Source organism: Notechis scutatus, chromosome 1 (assembly GCF_049901735.1).
Source record: "Notechis scutatus isolate UNSWTSFEM ecotype Mainland chromosome 1, rNotScu1.2, whole genome shotgun sequence".
NCBI classification, from domain to species: domain Eukaryota; kingdom Metazoa; phylum Chordata; class Lepidosauria; order Squamata; family Elapidae; genus Notechis; species Notechis scutatus.
Genome location: NC_142009.1, coordinates 177,231,614 through 177,254,233, shown reverse-complemented (window position 1 = coordinate 177,254,233; position 22,620 = coordinate 177,231,614).

The window sequence follows — 22,620 nt, the reverse complement described above, 5'->3', positions numbered from 1 at the left end:
TTGATTTTTTATATGTACTGCACAATTTTTAGAAATTGCAGTGTATCATACAGTGCCAGGGAGTATAAAACAAATTTCAAGGAAAAATACCTTATTCTACTTGTAGATCTGGTAGTAACTGGGAAATAGTTTGTAATGGTAATATTGGATAATTCCCTGGATTAACAGATATGAAAATAGGGACATTTCTGCAGAAATATTTCTAGAAGATTTTCAATAGAAAGCCTTTATGCAAACAAAAAGCAACGTACAGTAACTTCTTCTTGAATATCATGACTGAAAAGCACCAAACAAGAGGCCCCAAACCATATAAGGGAAGATTAATAGAATTCCTTCACTTCCTAGAAAATTTGTTTAATTGCAGGGTTCCTCTTCAAAAAGGATACCTTAAGGCAGAGGTCTCCAACCTTGGCAACTTTAAGACCTGTGGACTTCAACTCCCAGAATTCCTCAGCCAGCTTTGCTGGCTGAGAATTCTGGAGATGAAGTCCACAGGTCTTAAAGACCCAAGGTTGAAGACCTCTGCTAAAAGTGATGTTAGCACATAACAATATATGCTATTCAAAAATGGAAGGTACCAAAGAGTTTCAAAATATTCTTTTTGCTGTTCTCTATATATGAGGAAGGGGAGGGTTTATAAATTCTTATGTGAATTGACATGATTTATCTCTTTGAGACAAATGGTCCTGAAAATATTGGACTGGTAACAGTACAAGAACCCCACAGCCCTAGAGTTCAGTGAAAGATTTAATCCAATTGTTGCAAGGTGACAATGTCATGAGTCATGTTTATATCATCTTCATTTCATGAAGCAAAAGTAAAGATATAAATGATACCATGAGGAAGAAAATAAAGAAATTAATCAGGATGATCTTTATATACATTTCCAGAATTCGCAGTGCTTCTTAAAAAAAATAGATCACAATTTGCTCTATCTGTGCCTGCTGTTATGCCCTTCTTCCCATGGCTACGTAAGTTAGAGGAAATGGATGCAGTGGCTAACCATGTCCAATATCATTGATGGTGGCACTAATTGTGGATATGTTTGTCTTCTTAATGTTATACAGTGTAATATTATTCTGTTATTTTCTGTTTACAAAATGATATTAATCTACTTGCATTTACATGCTTTTTAACTGCTAGGTGGGCAGGACCTAGGACAAGTAATGGGAGTTCACCCCATTGCGTGGCACTCAGGCCTCAAACCCTGTGAACTCTCTAGCTGACAAACTCAGCATCTACCACTGAACCATTATGTATAATTATGCTTGCAAATCTATTGAAATTTGATGTTTTGTACAATCATTCACAAAAAAGCAGAATAAATGTAATCTCTATGCAAATAAACCATATTAATAGAGAGGTGTGTGTGTGTTTGTAATCCACACAGAGACATAGACACACACAACTTTCTCTTTTGAAAATTAAAGCTTCTCTCATTCTTGCTTGCTTGCTTTCTATTGTACCTTCTACAGTAGTATGTAATGGAGAAACCTTTAAACTAAATAAATAATACTAAAGCCATACTATTGAAAACATGTCTGTTCAGCTGCTGCTAGTTTGTTTAAGCCCTTAAGGTATTTTAAGTATAGTTCCAGGAAGCTTTGGTTCTCAGCAGGTAAGAGCATTGGTGTATAAGATTATAGTCTGCTATCAAGCAAAAGAATAATTTGTAAGTGTATGAATAATTTGTAATAATTTGTAAGTGAAACGGAAATTGTGAGACCTCACTGCACCTCCTATAATAATAACACATCAATGTATTCAGCAACAATCACAGCAGCCGAGGTGGCAGATTTGTCATCATTCCATAAATATGGATCATTTAGCTTCTGGGAAAAAAAGGAAAAGAATCCCTGTCATAAATCTTAGCATCTGTGCATGTTATAATGTCCTAAAATGATTATATGGGTGGCTGAGTCTATTGGTAACTAAACGTTTGACTGCAATAGGTATTTATAGGAAGTAAAAAACTGGCTGACATTTTTGTCTGCTTTCTCTGCTTTTCTTACAAACAAAGCTTTGAAGTGTTTTTCAGTAAATTTATCTTCCCCATTTTCATACATTACTGAACTGCCTTATAACTAGATATTGTAATAGTACCATGCATGCCTCTTAGTGTGATTTCCAACTGATTTCAAAATATCAATATGTCTCCTATCTAGTGGCCCTTAAGAAAAATCATCTGCCCTACAAATCTGTGGTTGTTACTGTTGTTTTTAATCAACCAAGATCTATAATAATCTAATAAGACCCAAGGATTGAATTTTCAGCCTATTCCTCTCCCCCCCCCCCTCTCTTTCTCTTCCCCCCCTCACCCCTGAATTTTGGAGCATTGAATATGCTCTTTCCTGAAGTTATATTAAGCCTTCCAGAAGCTTCATGTACTCATTTGATCTAATTTTCCATAAAAAATTGGCAGAGAAATAAAATAAAAATGGTGGGTTGAGAGGAAAAACAGGGGCTATAAAGCTATAAGTATCAGCCTTGGAACCTTCAGGATGACCATCCTTAAAGAGGGAAAGGAGAACAGGATTCTGTTGTCATATCATACAAATCACTGAAGACTTATAGCTTAACTGATCTCCCTGGAATTCACACCAGAATTCTGCTAAATTTTGGACAACAGTATTTGTCCAAATATATATGTGAGAATGTATCTGTATACATCTACAATTTCATGTTTTAACTATTTCACCAATTCAGGTTTACATTTTTATAAATAAACCAGGAGGTTTATTATTGCTGTTGTTCTAATTGTAATGCTTTGCATATACATAGAACTATGGATGGAGCCCCTCAAATTGATAGTAAGGTTCTGAAAGGGTATATCAACACCATCAAGGTCAATGACATTAGTTGAAAATTTATAGTTCTGTTAAATTGTTGGAGTTTATAATCTTGATTAATATTAGGCATTCATAGGTATTCAGGACAAAATATGGCATAAATTCCTGAAAGAAAGAATAAATTCCAAGCTAATTTTTACACAACAATACCATTTATTTTTTCAATATATGAGCCCAGCAGGGTTCAGCTTTAGTTACTGAGACTAATTTCACTTCAAAACAGATTTGATTAAAATAAATACCAGGGTTTATTTTTATATAATATGTGTGTCATGCTCTTGCTGATTTAAACAACACTCTTGGAAAAAAACCCACAATTAATCTCATAATAGAAATCAGAAATCAAATAGAATAAAATAAGTATATGTGTACTATAAGTATACACATGTATGTATATATAAAAGAAAAGCACACAGTATTATTGGAAATCTTCAGTCACAGTGAAACATGGATATACTTATAGAGGCACAAAATTGAATAATCTTAGAGGATACCTCTGAAACCTGGTCATAGAGATTGTTTGACAGATAGAAGTTATGCTTTCTACCTGGGAAACTCATCAGGATGCCATGGATGAACATCTCCTGGGATTTCCTGTAAAGAGAGCAGAAGACAAGCATATGGCTCAAAGAGTCTTCTGAGGCAACCTCACAAAGACTTATAACTTGATATAAAGAGGATGCTTTTGTAACATTCCAAGAAAAGCAGAGGGCAATGAATCCCACCTGGTCAGAGTAAAGGTCTTAAGCTGCAAACAATAATAATAATAATAAGGGAGGAACTGGTACATATAAACTGGGGGTGGGGGTGGGGGGAAATCCCATGAACTGTAAAGGACCAAGCTTCAATTCATTTGAAAATCAGTATTCCAGATATGCTGCTTCAGAAAATGTCTGGCACTTTCAAACCCTAGTAGGTAAAGTCTCCTAATGAGAATTTTATTCATTCATTTATTTATTTATTTATTTGTCAAGCAAGTATAAGATAACAGGTATAAGTATAAACATAGTTATGAATACATGAAATGGATACATATAAGAAAAATAAAAATAAACAATAGGACAGGGACGGTAGGCACGTTGGTGTGCTTATGCACACCCCCTACATTAATCATTAGTTAATTAGAGTTTAATTAATTAATTTAATTAATTAATTAGGGTTTGTTAACAGGTTTTTTTAAACCATATTGACTTAAAATGCTCTTGAAACACCAAGAGGACCAAACTCAGAGGGAAGAAGATTAGCTTTAAGCAGAAGTTAAGAAAACAATACCAAATCCTAACATCTTTGGAGACCATGTCCATCTCACAATGTAGAACAACCTTGGGTAACATGCCTCAGGCACTGACTACGTGGGCTTCAACAGTATGATTATTTCATTTTTTTCTGCATGTTATGCTCAAAACCTTGTTCTCTCAAGGACAACCATGAGGAATAATTATTTGCAAAAGGAATGTTTTTTTGAAACACTAAGTAGCCTGGAAGGGAAAAAAACTAAGTAAACAATTTTCTAGTCCATCATGGAAAACTCAAATATGATTTGAAAAACAATAAGCTAAGGCTTCACTTTGAGCCACTTGATTTATTTACAAAGAATGAGCAAACTTTGGTGGGGTAACTTCTTTTATACCTGAGGAAATTTTATGATGAACAGAAATGCCACTATTCATCTCCACAATGAGGTAAGAGTATTTAAATTGAACACTATTATTAACTTTTATGGTTGCATTATCTTGAAATTCTTCAGCCCTCTTTTTCAAAATTGCAAATCAATTTTCCCAATCACTTGAGCTTCAATTCAACATTCTTTTTGCAATCCCCCCTCAAAATAACTTTTTAATACTCCTAGTTCTTACTTAGAAAATATGTACTTACTTAAAAAGTGATATTATTGCTTCCTCTGTTAGAAAACATTCTTTAGCCATGAGTTCAGTTCAGCTATCCCAGTGAAACAGTCTCTCCTAGTTGTGTCTCTATATATTCTTGTCTTCTTTGAAAAGCAGGGAGAAATGAAGGAATTTGAAAGGAAACTGAGAAGAAATGACTTCTCGATTAAATTTATTTATGTATTTATTTATATGGCTGTGTATCTGATAAGGATGACTCTGGGCAGGTAACATTTGGAACACAGTAAAAATGTACAAAGCAATCCAAATTAAAAGCAATAGAAACAATGCAACATTAACACAGCAGCTGAGAAAATGCATTTAGCACAACCATGGTGAAGAAATGGGCTCACCCACACCATCAGAGCCTCAGACTTAACACCAAGTTTTCAACTAGAACTTCTTTGAGTTCTCAAATAATGGCTGTTCTTCCATTTTCCAAGTGACTCATATCTATTTGAAACAAGAAATGATATACTAGCAGTTTCTTTGCAGAATAGGAGATTTGATTGAAGTTTTTTTTATTGTTTGGCTGACTTAGATGGAGGTTGTCCCAGAACTAGCTCTGCATCATTTCTTTCTTTTGTCTGCTTTTCTCAGGCAATTTTCCTTTCAAAGCCTCCAGTTTCTTCTCAGTCATTCCCTTTTCTTTCTCTTCTATTAGCTAACAGCTGTATAAATGTATAGCTGTACAGCTTTATATAGAACATCTCAAAGAATCATGGAGGCAAGTAAGTAGGAGCTCAGGAAAATTGATGTTAACCTTCATTCACCCTCATTGTTTTCTTTCAGTTTGTGAAATATACAGTTACTGCCATGATTGAGATAGCCTATTCATCTTTGCGAAATGCAACAAGCTGGAGAATACCATCTAAGACAAAAGGGATTTCTGGAGCTGTAGAATATATGGTTTCTCTTATTTGCTTGAGTCATCTAAAATTATCTATATTAGTTCAGACCATACCCAGAATAGCCCTATGTGTATCAATCCTCCCCCACAACATGCATGCTGGGAAAAAATGGTGCCATCTGCCTGCCTGCCCCCCCCCCTCTCTCTCATCATCATCATCATCTTCCATTTATTATCTCCCTTTCAAGATTTATAGCAGGATTTTTTTTCAAACTTTGTAATCCCACAATGCTAAGAATTAATATTTGCAATCCTACGACAGTGAATGAAATAAATAGTTCATTGATTTGATTGAGGTTAGGTTGGATAAGAAATAAATGTATTATTTTTAATAAATAAATCAATGAAAGCAATTTATAGCTTTATTAAATAAATTTGTCATTAGAAATAAGACGTGGGAGTAACCACCCATCGTATTTCTAATGAGAAGGATTAAATTGTTTACTCTTAAACAATTCCTGAAATCTCAGTTTCATTTTAAAGACAGCTTTCTTTAGCAGATCAAAGAGAGAAAAGGAAAGAAGGATAAACATCTTTCCTTGTCTTAAATCAACTTATTTTAATATGGTTTTTGTCTTGTAAACTCAAGCCTGCAACTCGAGACGTTACATTTCACATGGTGAAAGCTAATTACTTTTTTTTATCAGAAGTAACAGATAGCAAATGGTGATGGCAAATGGTGCTATCCTCATTTACAATGCACACAGCATATCAAGGGTGGGGAGTGGTGAAATACACTAGTGTTGTTTCCCCACAAAACATTCCCAACCAGAAGGGAAGCATCCAATAATAACTTTTCTTATTGAGAGCTAGGGTTGGGAAAAAGTATATTTTAACAGATGATCAGAACAGATCATTGATTGGGAACTAGCTAGTGTTGGGTTGGTTATAAGATGGGCAGCTACATAAATATTATGAATGAATGAATGAATGAATGAATGAATGAATGAATGAATGAATGTTCTATCAAAATTTGTTCTAATTTTAACGAAGTATTTTTTGGACATGTGCATTGGCTGGGAATCCCATCCTTGGCTGATTTGCACTGATAATTAATGTCTTTATTTTACATGAATGTAGTGCTGATTCAAAAGTGGGCCATTCAGTAGCTGACAGGCACCAGAAGAGTTGTACCATGATGCAATAGGGAGAACTGATTGTCCTTCCCCCTTCATTGTGCAACCTGTCCCCTACCACTACCACAAGTCAACTATGGTTCAAATCAGTGCAACACTTTGAACTGGGGATCAGCAAAAAGATCTGGCAGAGAAGATTTGGATCAGGAAAAGACCCTGATATGAAAGTACCAGACTATCTTACTGCCCAAAATCAAAGAGCTCTGGAGGAGACTGGCCAGGACCTAGTCTCCAACTGGCACAGAGATATGGAACATGACCCTCAAGGCTTACTTTAAGTGATTGTGATACTGATAGAATGGTCAATAAAAGTGCATCAGATTGTGCGTGGCAACACCTTCTTAAAATGAGGAAGGTTGGGAGGAAATGTTGCCATTTTAACATGTGCATGTCTTAAGACTATTTCAATATAGTGTGGAATCAGATCATTTTCCTCACAGGAAAATGATGTTAAGGCATGTTTGACCCACATTTAAATGGAAGTGAGAAAAAACACCTAGTGTCATAAGCAAAGACGCAAACCAGTCTGTGCATTGGTAGTAGGTATAGGCAACTTTGAACCACATTCTTTATCCCTCTGGGCCATTTCTAGAATATACCTCAAATAATGAAGAAGCTTAGTTTGTCTGGAGTGATGCCCATCCCCAGGGAGCAATTTCTTTAAGCCTGAGCAGGAAGATTTCTTTCAGCTCCTTAGACATAGAATTGCCTCCACATTACTTAATTTCTTCAGGGATTGCTTTCTGCAATCCCTGCCTAGAAATGTTGAGTAATTAGAGCATTTTATCACATCTTCCAGGAAAATAGACCTTCAATGGTAAGTACATTTCCTCAATCAGATATATCTATGTAAATACATGCAACAATGAAACATCATTTGAGACTGAATGATATGCAATTGATCAGATTTATCATAACTATGATCAGTCACTTCATATTCCCATTGCATTTGTGTTATCTCCTTTCGTTTCTATTTCCTGTGATTTATCTCTGTTTTGTTGTTATATCTTTGTTGCTGCCAATCAGTCTGACAATAAAGTACATGGAGGAATTAAAGAACTCAAGAGTTATAAGGGCATCCATTGAGCTGATAACTGGAGAGGAAGAGGTTATATCTTTTGCAATAATTCACAGTTTTACTGACAACATAATTCAGTGTGCTTTCCTGAGTTCTAAGCTTGGAGAGATACAATAATATGTTGCTTAAATATGCTGAAAGGAAAAAATACCAAACAAAAGTAGAGAAAATATTCTGAAAGGACAAAAGGAAGATAAAAGATTGTTGATAAGGGAGAACTGCAAAAAAAGAACATTTGGGGTACCCCTAAAATAGGATATATTTCAAGTTTTCTCTCCATAAATTTCTAGGGATATCAAGGTTCCAATATTAATCTCATTGCATAATAATATTCCTGAGGAAATTGTAGAGCTTAATGGGATAGCTCTTGATTTCTCACAATCAGAAAGATGGAGAAAGGGTGATAGCTCCAAAAACTGAAATGCTAGAAGCCCCAAATCAAATCAATCCAATCAAATCATTCTTTTCACTCCAGCCACTCAACTATCTTTCTACCTGTATCTCCATCTCTTTCTGAAGAGTTAAGCATGGCCCACAACAATGTGTTATTTATCTTCAACCTTTTGTACATAGTAGGTTAAATTAAGCTATATTGGCTTCACAAGTCCACTCATGTAATTTTACATCCAAATTGTTAATATTAGGAGGATTCAACTCTGTAGTCCTCAGTTTTTAGGCTTAACTAATCAGCTGTCTATGCTTCAATCTATGGGTGCCATTTGTGTAAAGGTCACTTGCTTGCCTAGACTCAATTTGATGAACTCCTCCAATAAACACTCCAAATGCATCTGGAGAATACCAAATTGGACAAGTTATTGTGCCATTCTTGAATAGCAATTTATTATATTTTAATTACTGTTTTCCCAATGCAAAATTATGCAGCTCATTGAAAAGTAAACATCAGTTGCATAACTGAGGCCAAGTAAGTCGTCTGTTTTCCCTCTCATCCCATAATCATTTTCCTCATCTATCATCATTCATTCTTCATTTTGTTATAAGTTAGCATTAATGTACTTGGCACTTTTTAAATGAAAAAAGAATGTTGCTGAAAAAATACACCTGTAGATTATGATAACTGATTTGGAGACATTTTAGGCAGTCCAGTATAGAAGGTAATGTTCTCCACATTGATATATTTCTGCATTTAAATTTGTCATTAAGAATGGAAATGCACCAGTTTGGAAGCAGAGGTATAAAAATATATGCTTTCTCCAAAGATTGTAACTGGGAAGAGAAAATTAGATTAAGTATAAAACTCTGAGCTTTATTTCAATGTGTTTTACACTAATTCATCCTGGCTTTAAAACATAATGCAGCCTGTGTTTTTCTTTTATTATTCACTGATTTCCATTTGTTTATGAAATGAAGACTAAATTCCTTGGCTCTTAAATGCTAAATTTAAAAGATTACAAATCAGTAGCCTAACTTCTGCCATAGGAAATAAATTATGCAACTTAGACACATTTGCACAAATGAATTTTATTTGCAAAATTAGCATTGGATCGATGAGATGGATTGTGAGAAGATACAATATAATCTAAATTTTAATTTCTACTTGGAAATAAGTTTCATAATGTTTGGAAAATAGCTTCCCCAAGCTAGGCTGCTGAAGTTAGTAAAAGATTGGGACATAGATGAATGCAAACTTTGTGATGCAAATAATTGACTAAAAGGCAAACTTAATGTTGTTTTGTTGAAAGCAGAGTCATATAGCCAGGAGCTTAAGGGATTTATTAGCCCCCCAAACCTTATTTATAACTACCAGAACATCTAGAATATGGTATAGAACTTTATTTTTTTTAGTAGCAAAGAAGTGTAAAGTTATTACAAAATTATCACATAAAAGTGATATTTTTTTAAAAAAATGTTCTTTTATCTCCTCCTATTTTACTTTAATGTGTACTTTTAGCTTATCATACATGGACGAGGGACAGTCCCCAGCTTAAGAACATTGCAAATTCCTATTCTAGCCCACAAGCAGAAAAGATGTATATAAATGAATACTTTTTCTCTCATTCATGAGTGTGACTGAGATTCTTGTACAACAGAAGCTACAATGTTCTACTGGTATTAAATAATGGGTGAAAGGCGGAATATTTGGCTCACCAATTAAAACTAAGATGAATGAGGATCTATCAGAATTCTCAGTCCAATTTTGCTGTTTTTAATCTGGCTAAGTAGGAGAAATGGGGATGTATAAGAATACTCTTAAAATACTCATGAAAGGGATTGATATTTCAATTTGGTTAAGGTCTATCCAGTGGAAGGGCTAATAAAAATGTAAATCACACTTTATTATATTATCCATTTTATGGTGATATACATTTATAGCATTGATAACCCCACACTTACAATATATAAATTTGTAACTATGATTCTGTCATATTAAACGTAGCCAAATTTTGTTATGCTATATATAAGAGGACATGGCCACATGGTTAAAATGCATACTTAGCTTTATGATTAACATTTCCTGCACTTACATATGGAGTCTTTTTATAGCACCGTTATTTTTATTATGGTCATTGGACCATAAAGATTTCATTCTCCTTAGATATGCACCTTCAGAATGTTTAGATGTAGTTTGCTATTCAAAAAATTGCTCACAATAAAGAAAAATATCCACATCCACACTTTTTTTTTCCTAGGAGAAACATGGAAAAAAGTGCATTTGGGAAAGAAAGCATACAGAAATATATCCAACATGAGATGTACATATGGCCAAGTATGAATACCTAAGCAGCACAGACACAAAATTAATTGTTTGGGAAAACTTAGAAACTCTGTGCAAATGAAATTGGCAGATTACTTGTCCATGTCCCTAAAATTTAAAACTTAGAGAGGGAAATTAAAATCCACATCTTTTTCTGAAGTACCATAGCTACCAAGCTGAAATCTGGATAAAATGAGAATAAAGGGTATCTTTGTTATCTGTTGCATTTATGGTATGGCCAATTTAGTGTTAACCAGTCCATGTGTCTAATTTAGAGGACACATTTCATATTTATATTAGTGAGTGGTGTGGTGGCCTAGAGATGGAGCTCTTGCCTTACAATCAGGAGGTTGTGAGTTCGATCCTAGATAGAGGCAGATATTTCTCTCTGGGCTTGACATCGCATTGGTGACAGGAAGGGTATCCGGCCAGTAAACACTCAACTCCATTCAGTTGCCCAGACTCCACGCTGCAAGGGATTATGGGGTCATTAAAAGAAGATAATGATTTCATATTTATATTAGTCATCCTCAAGCATAATAGAATGTACAAATAAACAAATCACAAAAGCTCCAGAACCTATGTTTAATGCATATTCATTTTGTCAGCAGTTGAATGGTCTGAAAAGAGTAGATTAAAATTTAAAAGATAATGAGATCAGTTCAGAAACTGTGATGAGATCCACAGATCACAGTCAGGAGGGAAATTTAATTGGTTTTATATTAAAGGTATAAAGATTCTGTTTTAGATTTCTTTTTATAAGGGATTTTAGGCAGGAGATCAAGCTTTTATTTCAAAAAAAGTTTTACTGGCCAAATATATAGGTATTTCAGATATACTAGAAGTTCACATGCTAAAAAGAAGTTCCCATTTTGCATTATTTAACATTTGTATCCAACTTAACTTAATTTAACTTAACTTGCATTATTTAATATTTGTATCCAACTGAACTGAACTGAATTTGTATTACTTAATATTTGTATCCCTCTTAACTCTAAGGATTTGGTTCTATTTTAAGGATCCTCAGATCACTCTCTGAGTTTGGTTGCTTTCTTGCAGATATTTTATTACCCAAACTAGGTAACATCATCAATGCTGCTAAGGAGTAGGGTTTGCTCTCAGTTTATATTATTGTAGCTTATCCTGTCAGTGCTGGTGGGATCTTGGAGTTTTTTTGGTGGGGCTGTTTGCTGTTAGCTTATTTGGCAGTTCCTTAATTGGAATATTGTTTACTTTTTGATTGTTGGTCTAAATGTTAATCTTGGAGTTAATATATGCTCATCTGGATGTTGACTGCTGGTGTGGAGGTGTTTTGGTCTTTTTGTTCCCCTTTTGATTGTTGATTGTCTTTGTTGCACAGTATGTAGAAATTGTTTGTGTCTGTTTCTATTGATGGCTGATTTGTCAGAATGTCATGATTCCAAGTCACAGTTTCCGAGCTGAAAATATGATTAAGTCCGTCCACATGTTGTAAAATTAAATAATTGTTATCATGACTGCTTCTGACTGCTAGCTGTGGTTCATGCAAGCCAGTAAAATATAAATTGAGAGCAAATTTCACTCCTTACTAGCATTGATAATGTTACCCAGTTTAGGTAAAGAAATGTCGGCAAGAAACAAGGAAACAGAGAGCACCAAGGACCCTTCAATTCAGTCCTGAACTACAAATACTCTCCTTTATTGGTTTATATTTTACTCTAACTTGATTCTTTAATCCACCCCCTCCCTCCGTTTCTCACTGAGCTCCACAAATTTTAGAGAACTTCTAGTAAATGCCCACCTTGCCAAAATCAGCTTTGTTGCTCTATGCTAACTTATCATTTCCTCCATCTGAAGACTTGTTTTTTGAGTACATCAAGAAGATGGTAACTGCAAAAGAAAACCACTTTCAAAATTGTAACGAGAGGTCAGGACATGAGTTTGCACAGCAGGTTCAAGAAACATTGTCTAACTCATAGCCTGTGACAAACTGCATTTGGGACCAGTGGTCTGGTATCTCTGAAATTCAGATCAAAGCAGGGATTAGAAATGGTCCCTGGTTGTTAAAGGAAGGCAAGATTGTCTTTTGAAAAAAATGGAACTTTGAAGTCGGGAGCTGAACTAACAATAGTAGTAGCAGTGAAGCAGACTCAACAATATCAGTGTTTTGATGATTAGAAAGCAAACACTGACCTTGTTCTAACAATTATATCTGTTCATTTAATGCTAGCACTGTGATCTTAAGCTGCAGTAAAACATATTCTTTGGCTATTCTGTAAGAATTTACCCCATCTCCTTCAATCTCTGTGCATTTGTTCCTAAAATAGCTGTGTTTCATTTATTCTGCACCTTTGCTGGCTCTCCAAAATCTCAGCATAATAACTTATCGAGAACCAGGCTGCCTTTCAAATTATTTTTTCCCATAATTGTTTGATAGCTCTTTATTGCATTTCTATTGTTTTTATTGTCTGGCTTAACAGCCAAAAGTTTTATTGTTAACCCTTTTATTGAATATTTGGGAGGATGAAGATTATTGCCCAGTTTCTGTGCATCACTCTGAATTTCTCTTTAAAAAAAGAGCAGGATAAAACTATAATAAAGAGATGATCCCTTCTACCCTCTATTAAATATTTTATTCATTCACACAAAAAATGTTTCATTGCAACATTGCAAATACAGCAACTGAGATAACAGTCTTGGTTATGACTTGTCAGTCTGTCACATGTGAAAAAGCCTCTACTTCTGGAAACTCTGTTTTTTCTTGTCATTTTTCTTGTTCATTAATAAGAAATGTCAGCTTGTTCATAAAATCTATGGATTATATCCACTTAAATTATATCAACCTGAGCAGTTCACTTATTTTTATTTTTCAAAGTAGCTTCTAAACTAATCTTTGTTGCAGGCAAAGTTTCAACATTAATGTAAATTATTTTATCAATTTCTCAAATCTAATTAAATCAGACTATTAGCACAACCAACAACTGTGACTTACTACAGTTAAATGATATGTCTCCATGTTTCATTTTATTCCAGGTAAGATGCCCCTGAAATTGGACCTTAAGAAATGCTTGCTAAATACTTGACATAATTGTATTTGTTAACATAGTAAATCTCACTCAGTCTTAACAATTAATGGCATTAAATCTTATTATCTGTCAGTAATACTCTCTATCATAATGTGCTTTTCAACAGTGGAACTTTGGCTTCAGGAACTTGCTTATCTCTCTCTCTCTCTCTCTCTCTCTCTCTCTCTCTCTCTCTCTCTCTCTCTCTCTCTCTCTCCTCCCATCCATTATCTTTTCTTTTTCTTCATTCAATTGCATTCAATTCTCAGAGATGCACTGGACAAATTCCTGCAGTTTTCTTGGCAAGGCTTTTTTAGAAATGACTTGCCACTGCCTGCTTTCCAGGGCTGCAAGAGTCACCCATCTGGCTTTGTGCCTAACGTGGGCCTAAAACTCATAGTCTCCCGGTTTCTGGACTGATGCCTTCACCACCACACCAAACTGATTCTTATCATCTTATACTCCACCACAATCCAATCCAACTGTAACACAAATCAAAACATTTCACTGATACCATTGGAAGAATTATGATTTTCCCCATCATGCTTTCTATGAAAACTAATTACCGTATATGCCGGCGTATAAGACGACCCGGCGTATAAGACGACCCCCCAACATTTCCACTCAAAATATAGTTTGTTATATACTCGCCCCCTCTTCCGCACGCCTTCCACTTTTGCACTTTTTTTTTTTTTTGAGGCACTTTTGTGCACCGTGGAAAGCTGAGTCCCTTGAAGCCGAAAGCAGCCAGCCTTCTCCCAGCTCCCAAGGAAATGAGGCTCACACCACGGGCTCCGCTGAGGTATCCGGCTGGGGCTGTCAGGAGTTGTTACCGCTGGCGCGGCTCGCGCGGCTCCAGTCCCAGCGTTGCCTCGGGAAGGGAAAGGCAAAAAGGAAGAGCCGCGCGGCGCTTGCAATGGCAGCAGCGGCTCCTGGTTTTGCCTTTCCTTCCCGAGGCAACGCGGGACTGGAGCCGCGCGGAGCCGCGCCAGCGGTAACAACTCCTGACAGCCCCAGCCGGATACCTCAGCGGAGCTCGGGCGGTGCGAGCCTCGTTTCCTTGGGAGCTGGGAGAAGGCTGGCTGCTCCTTTCGGCTTCACGGGATTTGTTTCCACGGTGCGCAAAGTGCCTCAGCCGCAGTGCTTCCCAATTACTATTTGCCGGCGTATAAGACGACCCGGCATATAAGACGACCCCCCCAATTGGAGGCATGTTTTTCAGGGCAAAAAAGTCATCTTATACGCCGGCAAATACGGTACCTTATTTTCCTCCTGTGACTGTTTCTGCTGGACTTTTGTGTAGTATATTTTTCATATTTAAATTGTTTTGTTTGTATTTTTTAAAATATATCCACAAGCTATATCCAATATTGTAAATTCCTCAAGCACAATGGGTTGTAACATGAACATTGAAGTAGTCTGAATAAATATATGTTTGGATTTTGGTGCAACTTTGGAATGGAGATTTTTAGTCTACCTTTTGTTTATTCTTTTTTCATAATATTTGGAGACAAATATTTTCCTGTTGACACCTGTGTTTTAAGTCCCTGAGAAAGAATATTTTTGGTTGTTGTTATTGTTGCTGTTGTTGTAATTCCGTCCTATCTCAACATCCTATCATATCAACATTTTTCTCTGCCTATTGTCACATCTGTTGACATAGCTTTTCTGCTGTTATTCTCAGTTTATTTATCTAATGTTAGTCTTATTATCCACTCTTTTGTGTGCTTCTATCATGTTTCCCAACTTAGCTTCAGCCATTTTAAAATATCCAACAAATACTTTTTTCTTGCATTCAGTGTGAATTCTTTTACAAGGGACTATATAGTAAGTTGTCCTAGCAAAGACATATCATTATGTTTTGTTATACAAGCAAAATCAATTACTCAGAGTCTGGAGTAAACCTGTCTTAATTTATTAATTAAGTTTTATTTGGTCCTCTTATGAAGACTGAAATTGGGAATACAGGCTTCCTTTCCTCTAAGGGGAAGATAACTTATTTTTGAGTGTAATTAAATGGGGGGGGGGGGGACATGGAATTATTGTGTAAGTCATTTTTGGCCCTTGAAGGCTTTCTGTGAGGATTGCTCCAATGTTTGGAAAGCATAATGGAAAAAAATTATAACCAGAAAGATAATATATAAATGCTTTCCGTCTCTTATTCTCCTATACCATATAATTTTGTGTCATCTTATCTGTGAGACTTCCAAGTCAAGATGTCTTTCAGAAACACCCACACTATCACATCTCAGCTGGTTTCCCTAAGAATGGTGCTTATTAGTTCACCAGTTTTTCCTTTTAATTTTAAAGCTTTTCATATCACTTGCAATTTTATTACACTTTGTTTGCTTCTGGTTCTGTCAAGGAATTCCCCTCCCCCAAATAAAATACTGTCTAATTCTATTTAAGAACTTGTGGGCTCAGTATTAATGCTGTTTGCCAGAAGATAGCATGACCTTTTTAAAGTTTATTTAATTATAAAATTAGTTTGCCACCCATCTTGCCACAAGAGAAATACTTTCACTTTCACAAACAAGGAACTATCTCTTATCAGAAGATGGTTGCTGAAATAAAATAAGTATTTTTTTAATCTCCGCCAGTATTGCTTTAAAGCTTTACTTTTGGGGGTAGATGAACTGGATTAAGTCAAAACTATACAATGAACTATGTCAGATCTGCATTAATAATGTCACTATTCTAAGAGATAGACAACTTTTTCAAGGGTTGTTGTCCCAAGTTATTTCTCACACCCAACACCCAATTTTTATTTTTTTTATCCCTGAGGGTCACACCTAGATCCAGAGGTCTCTCATCTTGGCAACAATGTGGAATATTTTGTCAAGGGATGATATATAGAAAGAATTCAGTCTTGTGAGGTGTTCCAAAGAAAAAGATATATTATGAAGACTTGAAACTTTGTTTATTCAACTGAATGTTAAATCAATGGACAAAAATGAAAAAAAATAAAGACTACCAAACCATTTGTGGCAGTCTTATATTTCTGGCCTTTATGAAGGATACATAATATAGTTCAGTAACAGCTCTTAAAATATAGAGTTATCAAGCAGTGTGCTTTGATTCCCATCACTGACATTTAAAAACAACAACGCTAAGGTTGTTTCATGGTTGGGGGCGGGGGGGCCCCCCCCCCCCCGGGGCGGGGGGGCGGCCCCCCCCCCCCCCCCCCCCCCCCCGGGGGCGGGGGGGGCGGGGGCGGCCGGCGGGCGGCCCCCGCCCCCCCCCCCCCCCCCCCCCCCCCCCCCCCGGGGGGGGGGGCCCCCCCCCCCCCCCCCCCCCCCCCCCCCCCCCCCCGGGCCCCCCCCCCCCCCCCCCCCCCCCCCCCCCCCCCCGGGGGGGGGGGCCGCCAGGGTTTCTACCTGGACCAGAAAAGCTAAGGTTCAAGTCTCTATTCAATCACAGCCAATAGCAATAGCAATTCACAGTGCTGTTGTTGTAGAAAGCAAAATTAAAGGACATTCTCATGAATGAAACCTGGAGCTCCTGGTAAAAAAAAATGGATGTAAATACAGTGAATGGATTATCAAATAAATAAATAAGCTCTTTAATCAGAGAATAATTATTTAACATAGCTGTGGTTTTAAAAAGCCCAAACCCTACAACTGACTTATCATTTAGCATCTTTTTTTCTGCCAAATAGAAATAAAAACCAGCCACTATTCATGCTTTACACAATGTCTGTTTCATTTCACCAATTTATCCTTTTGAATAGAAATAGTTGACATTTATCCCAACCTTTCACTAAATAAAGGAGATTAAAACATCGTTCGGAGTATTGCAATTCATACTGAAAAAAATATCTTTGCATTTTGGAAAGATGGATTTCAAAGGACATCTTAGTAGAAAACTGAAGAGACCTATACATATCACATATCTTTGGAAATTGTTTATAATGAGCTTCTTTACTTGCCATGAGTTCATCTTACAATGAACAACCACCTAAGTTATAAGAAGCTCTTGAGATAACATGAGTACCCCTAGCAAGGCTCATGATCCTAAACTTTGATTTGTTTAATACATGAGACAAAGGGAAGAATCTTGAGATTAGATTGTATATGTTTGTGTGTTCCTCTGTGTGTGTGTGCATTCATTATTTCAATACAATGAATATATATTTCAATATGAAACATATTGGCATGATGATTAAATATAACTTATGAATCTTGCTAACTATAACATAGAAATATAAAGATAAGCCTGCACATACAAGCTATATCCATTGTATTTATAACTGTTCTGCAGAGGGAATTCTGAACTTCTTCTTATTGCTTGTGCCCCACAAAGTCTCTTAAGAATTTGGGAATATTCAGGAAAAGCTTGGGAAATGAGATCGGTGCACCTAGCAGTAGGAGAAAAAATCAGAACATATTGACACAAGGAAATCCGTACAAGAAGTATTTCCTTGTTTTACCTCATCTACCATGCAATCTAGTTTTGGCATCATGCAACTTCCAGGTTTTCACACAATTGAAGGAATATCTTCATAGGTTTGGTTGATGAAGAGGTGAAAATGATTGTCAGGACTTGGTTGAAGGGATGAAGTATGGATTTCGTGTTATAGTTTTAGGAAGCTTGTATAATATTGGGAGAAGCAGGTAACAAACAGTATGTGAAAAAATAATTAGAAGTGACAACAGAGCATGTTTCAAGAACTGGTTTCTTTTTTAGTTTATTAAAGTAGTCCTATTTAAACTAAAGTCATGGAGGTGGAGACATTACTTTTTATTCTACCCTTATACATTACTCAATTTCCTAGCAGTTCATGTTTTTCAGAAAATAAGAACATAATTACAAGTAACAACATCATTATTTTGCATAATTTTAACTTTAAAAATAACTTTAAAAATACTTCCCAATGAGATATAAACTAAAGTTGTCTTTCCCTCACAATGTTCCACAGATCAGCTTCATTAGAAATTGTAATATCTATCCGCGTAAAATCGCATAGGTTTTGATCTTGTTTTGTTGAATTGATGCTTAAATTGTTTTACTCTGTGGTTTCATGCATATTTGTGTATCTGTGCACATATTTTTATACTCTCACACCCCACATTTTAACTTTATTATGTCTAGTTCTGAGAATGAAATTTAAAAAGTGCCTAAAAAAATAATTGTTTCCATTCAGTGAGTACTTTTAAAGTATGTTTTCTGCTTGGAAAGTAGGACATTTCACAAGAACAGTTACAAAAGAAAAGTGCATTTATTTCATTGCACAATAGCCTCAAATGATCCCAGATTTCAAGATGGAGGAGTTATACCCATGTCATTGCATCCATATGAAAAAGGGTAATTTCAGTCAATTTACTGAAGCACTTGAGAAACAGAGGGTAAAGGGCTATAAACACAAGCGGGGGGAAGCACTCCAAAATATGGAAACATATCTAATACTACAATTGAAATTTGGTTGTAATTATATCGGTATCAGGCATGAGTAGAAACATTCAGTCTACTAATTTTATAGGATTACATCAGTTCAAGGGCCATATTACATATTAATGTAAATATATAGTATCTTTGTCCTCTTTTTTCTTTTCATATATCTTAGAACAATTAATGGTAACTTTTCTGTGTTAAAGGCCATATTCCTCACATTTGGAGGCCAAATGGCATGCATGGCTGAAGCAAGCATTAGCCAATAAAGTATTTAATTGGGTGTGGTACCAGTCTCTGGCAATCACCCCCCCCCCCCTTCGTCCTCTTTTGGGCCCTTTCCATTGTTTCTAAGGGCAGAGATCTGAACTGAACTTTTGCTGAGGTTTTTGAAGATCATGGGTAGAGCTAACCTATAAGAATCTACTTTTCTTCTACAACAAAGCTCTAATGTAATGAGTGTCAGATTTTAATTGAACAAGGAGACAACCAACCTAGGACTAAGGAGAAATTTCCTGACAATCAGAACAATTAATCAGTGAAACAACTTACCTCCAAAAGTTGTGGGTACTCCAACACTGGAGATTTTAAATAAGAGATTGGAAACCTATTTGTCTGAAATGGTATAGGGTTTCCTGCTTAAGCAGGGGTTTGGACTAGTAGACCTCCAAGGTTCCTGCCAAATCTATGATTCTGTTAACTTTTCCACACTGTATTCCTGATCCAGACTAAGCCTCACACAGTTACATACATCGACTCAAACTGATGTCTACCCCTGACAAAGTACCAGGTGGTCTGATCAATATCATTCTGTGCAAATTACTACATGATTTCTACACATCTAAGTGGAAATCAGCTATAACAGTTGGCAGTACCTACTAAACTAAACAGGGTTGAATTAGTACTCAGATTAAGGATCATCCAGGAATTTCCGGTTATTAGCCAGACTGAATAGTCAAAAAAGATCCTAAAAGAAGGCAAGGACAAGCCATTTCTATGATTTGAGATCAGCTATGAGAAAATGTACTACCAACAATAATGGAAATATATATTATTTGCTACAAAGCAGGGAAAATTTGCAAGTCCTCTCTCTCCTTAATCTATCATCTAGATAAGGGGTGAGAGGTACATTCAAATTAGCCCAAAATATAATGCTGATGAATGTAGTTTTGGATCTAATTTTCAGTAAGCTGTGATATTTTTATTCTACATTGTTAGAAAAGTCGAATAAGCATATAGTCATACATGGATTCAGGCCATCTAGAAATGTGAATATTATGTATAAACTTCTAAGGAACTCAGAATGATTTCATTTTTTTTTCAACAGCTTAACCTATCCTGATATCTTCTAGGATATAGATAGTTAGTTTTTCCCTCTGGTTACCAAATTCAATAAGATATTAATAAGAATGCATAATTGTTAAGATAAAATGTCAAACTGCTTTATTACATAAGAAAACATTGATATTGCCGTCCCTCATGTTAAGCATACAAGTTCCATGATGCATCACTGCACATTCCCCTCCCACCAGGTATAAAAAGTACTTACTTTTGGCTTTGAACCCCTCTCTCATCTTCCCCCTGGAAGAATGATGTACCTAAGAGAGAACAATGTCAGCCTCAAGATATATTCACCCCTAATTATCAAGATATCTTCACCCCTAACTATTGCTTATTTGTTGCTATGCTCTTTTTCTCTCTTTCGGCTGTCATGAAACGGTGGGAGGGGGGGAATCTTGGAGGGGAAGAAGGCAGGAGGTGTTTTGCATTCCTTTGCTGGGTTAAGAAAGGGAGGGGGATTCTTTGTTTTAACTTTCCATTTCTTCGCTAGCCTCTGTCCTTTTTCTGCGCAGCTGCGAACTTTATCAAAATATGTCAAGGTCACTGACAGTAGCCTCATCATCACCTGGAGATGACCACATGATCCTATTCAGAAGTTTTAATTGGAAGAATCATTTGATCTTTGGAGGGGGGGAGCAATTCTATCCCTTTGTATATGCATTTTACCCGCCAATATCTCAGTTTCGGAACTGATTCTGTTGCTACCATTCAATTTCCAGTAAAAGAATAATTCTGCTCTACACCATGGAGTCTGAGTATTTCTTTCTTGGGATTTAGAAGGAGCACAGTCTGACAAACATAGACATAATGTTACGCAGATGCCGATTGGGCTGGAGATGTCAAAACATGAAAAAGTACTTCAGGGTATGTTATTTTTCTGAATGATAGTCCTATCCACTGGTATACCGGAAAACAAAAACTTGTATCAACTTCAACTACAGAAGCCGAATTTGTTTGTTTATCAAATGCCGCAAATAACTTAATTTGGTTTGACGATTTATTGATGGATATTTGGAAAGAATCTTCATACCCCATAATCATTCAGGAGGATAATAAAGCAGCAATAGATATATCCAAGGTCGATGCTGTAGGCCACAGATCAAGGCACATTGACATTAAGTACAAGCATGTGAGATAGTTGTCAGAAATAGGATTCATAAAAGCTGTACATTGTAAGACTAAGGAACAAACTGCAGATATTTTGACCAAACCTCTTCCCTCAAAACAACATTCATACCTGACAAATAAACTGTGTATAATTATATAAATGGTGTATGATAATATCTATGTTAATGTTCCCTCAATGATAAATCAGTTCGACCTTAGAAGGGGAATTGTTAAGATAAAATGTCAAACTGCTTTATTACATAAGAAAACATTGATATTGCCGTCCCTCATGTTAAGCATACAAGTTCCATGATGCATCACTGCACATTTCCCTCCCACCAGATATAAAAAGTTTTGGCTTTGGCTTTTTACTTTTGGCTTTGAACCCCTCTCTCGTCTTCCCCCTGGAAGAATGATGTACCTAAGAGAGAACATAGACATAATGTAAGTTTATATTTCTACAATAAAAGAATTACTCTGACCATAAATATTTTTTAAAGTTAATTTTGGCTAGATCCATTAAAGGTTATTAACAATGTTTATATTTCATGGCAGTAACAAGGGTTTTTTATAGTTAAAAAGAAGAAATGTGCATCAGACTTCACAATGGTGATGATTAAACCAAAATGTGGATTTAAAATGCAAAGCTGAATATGTTGTGTTTTTTTTTTTTTTTTAAAAAAACATACTTCTTTTATACAGTGTACATTTCTACATTTTCTGCCTTAGAATAGGCTAAGGGTATGAAACACTGCTGATGACAAAACTAATGTAGGGCAAAATTATAATACAGTTAACACAAGGAGGAAACAGTTGGATGTGACCTTTCCTTTCTTTCTCCTGTGATAAAGACCTTTGGGCAAATACAGCTCCACTGATTTATTTATATTTTATTGCATCTGGAAGAAAAGTGTCTTCTGAGTTCTGATCATTTTTTTTAGTTCAGATAGAAGTCTGAATTTGATTCCACAGCATTACATTTGCAAGGAAGTTTCATCCTGGGATAGGTGAGAAAAGGTCAGCATGTGGTGATGATTTATTGTCATACAATTATTGTATCAAATTGCCCTTTAAACTCAACAACATCTTGATATAAATAACACAAAACCCTGGGCAAAAATAAACAAAACTACTCTCTAGTGCAATATAACTAATCAAGAAAATTAAA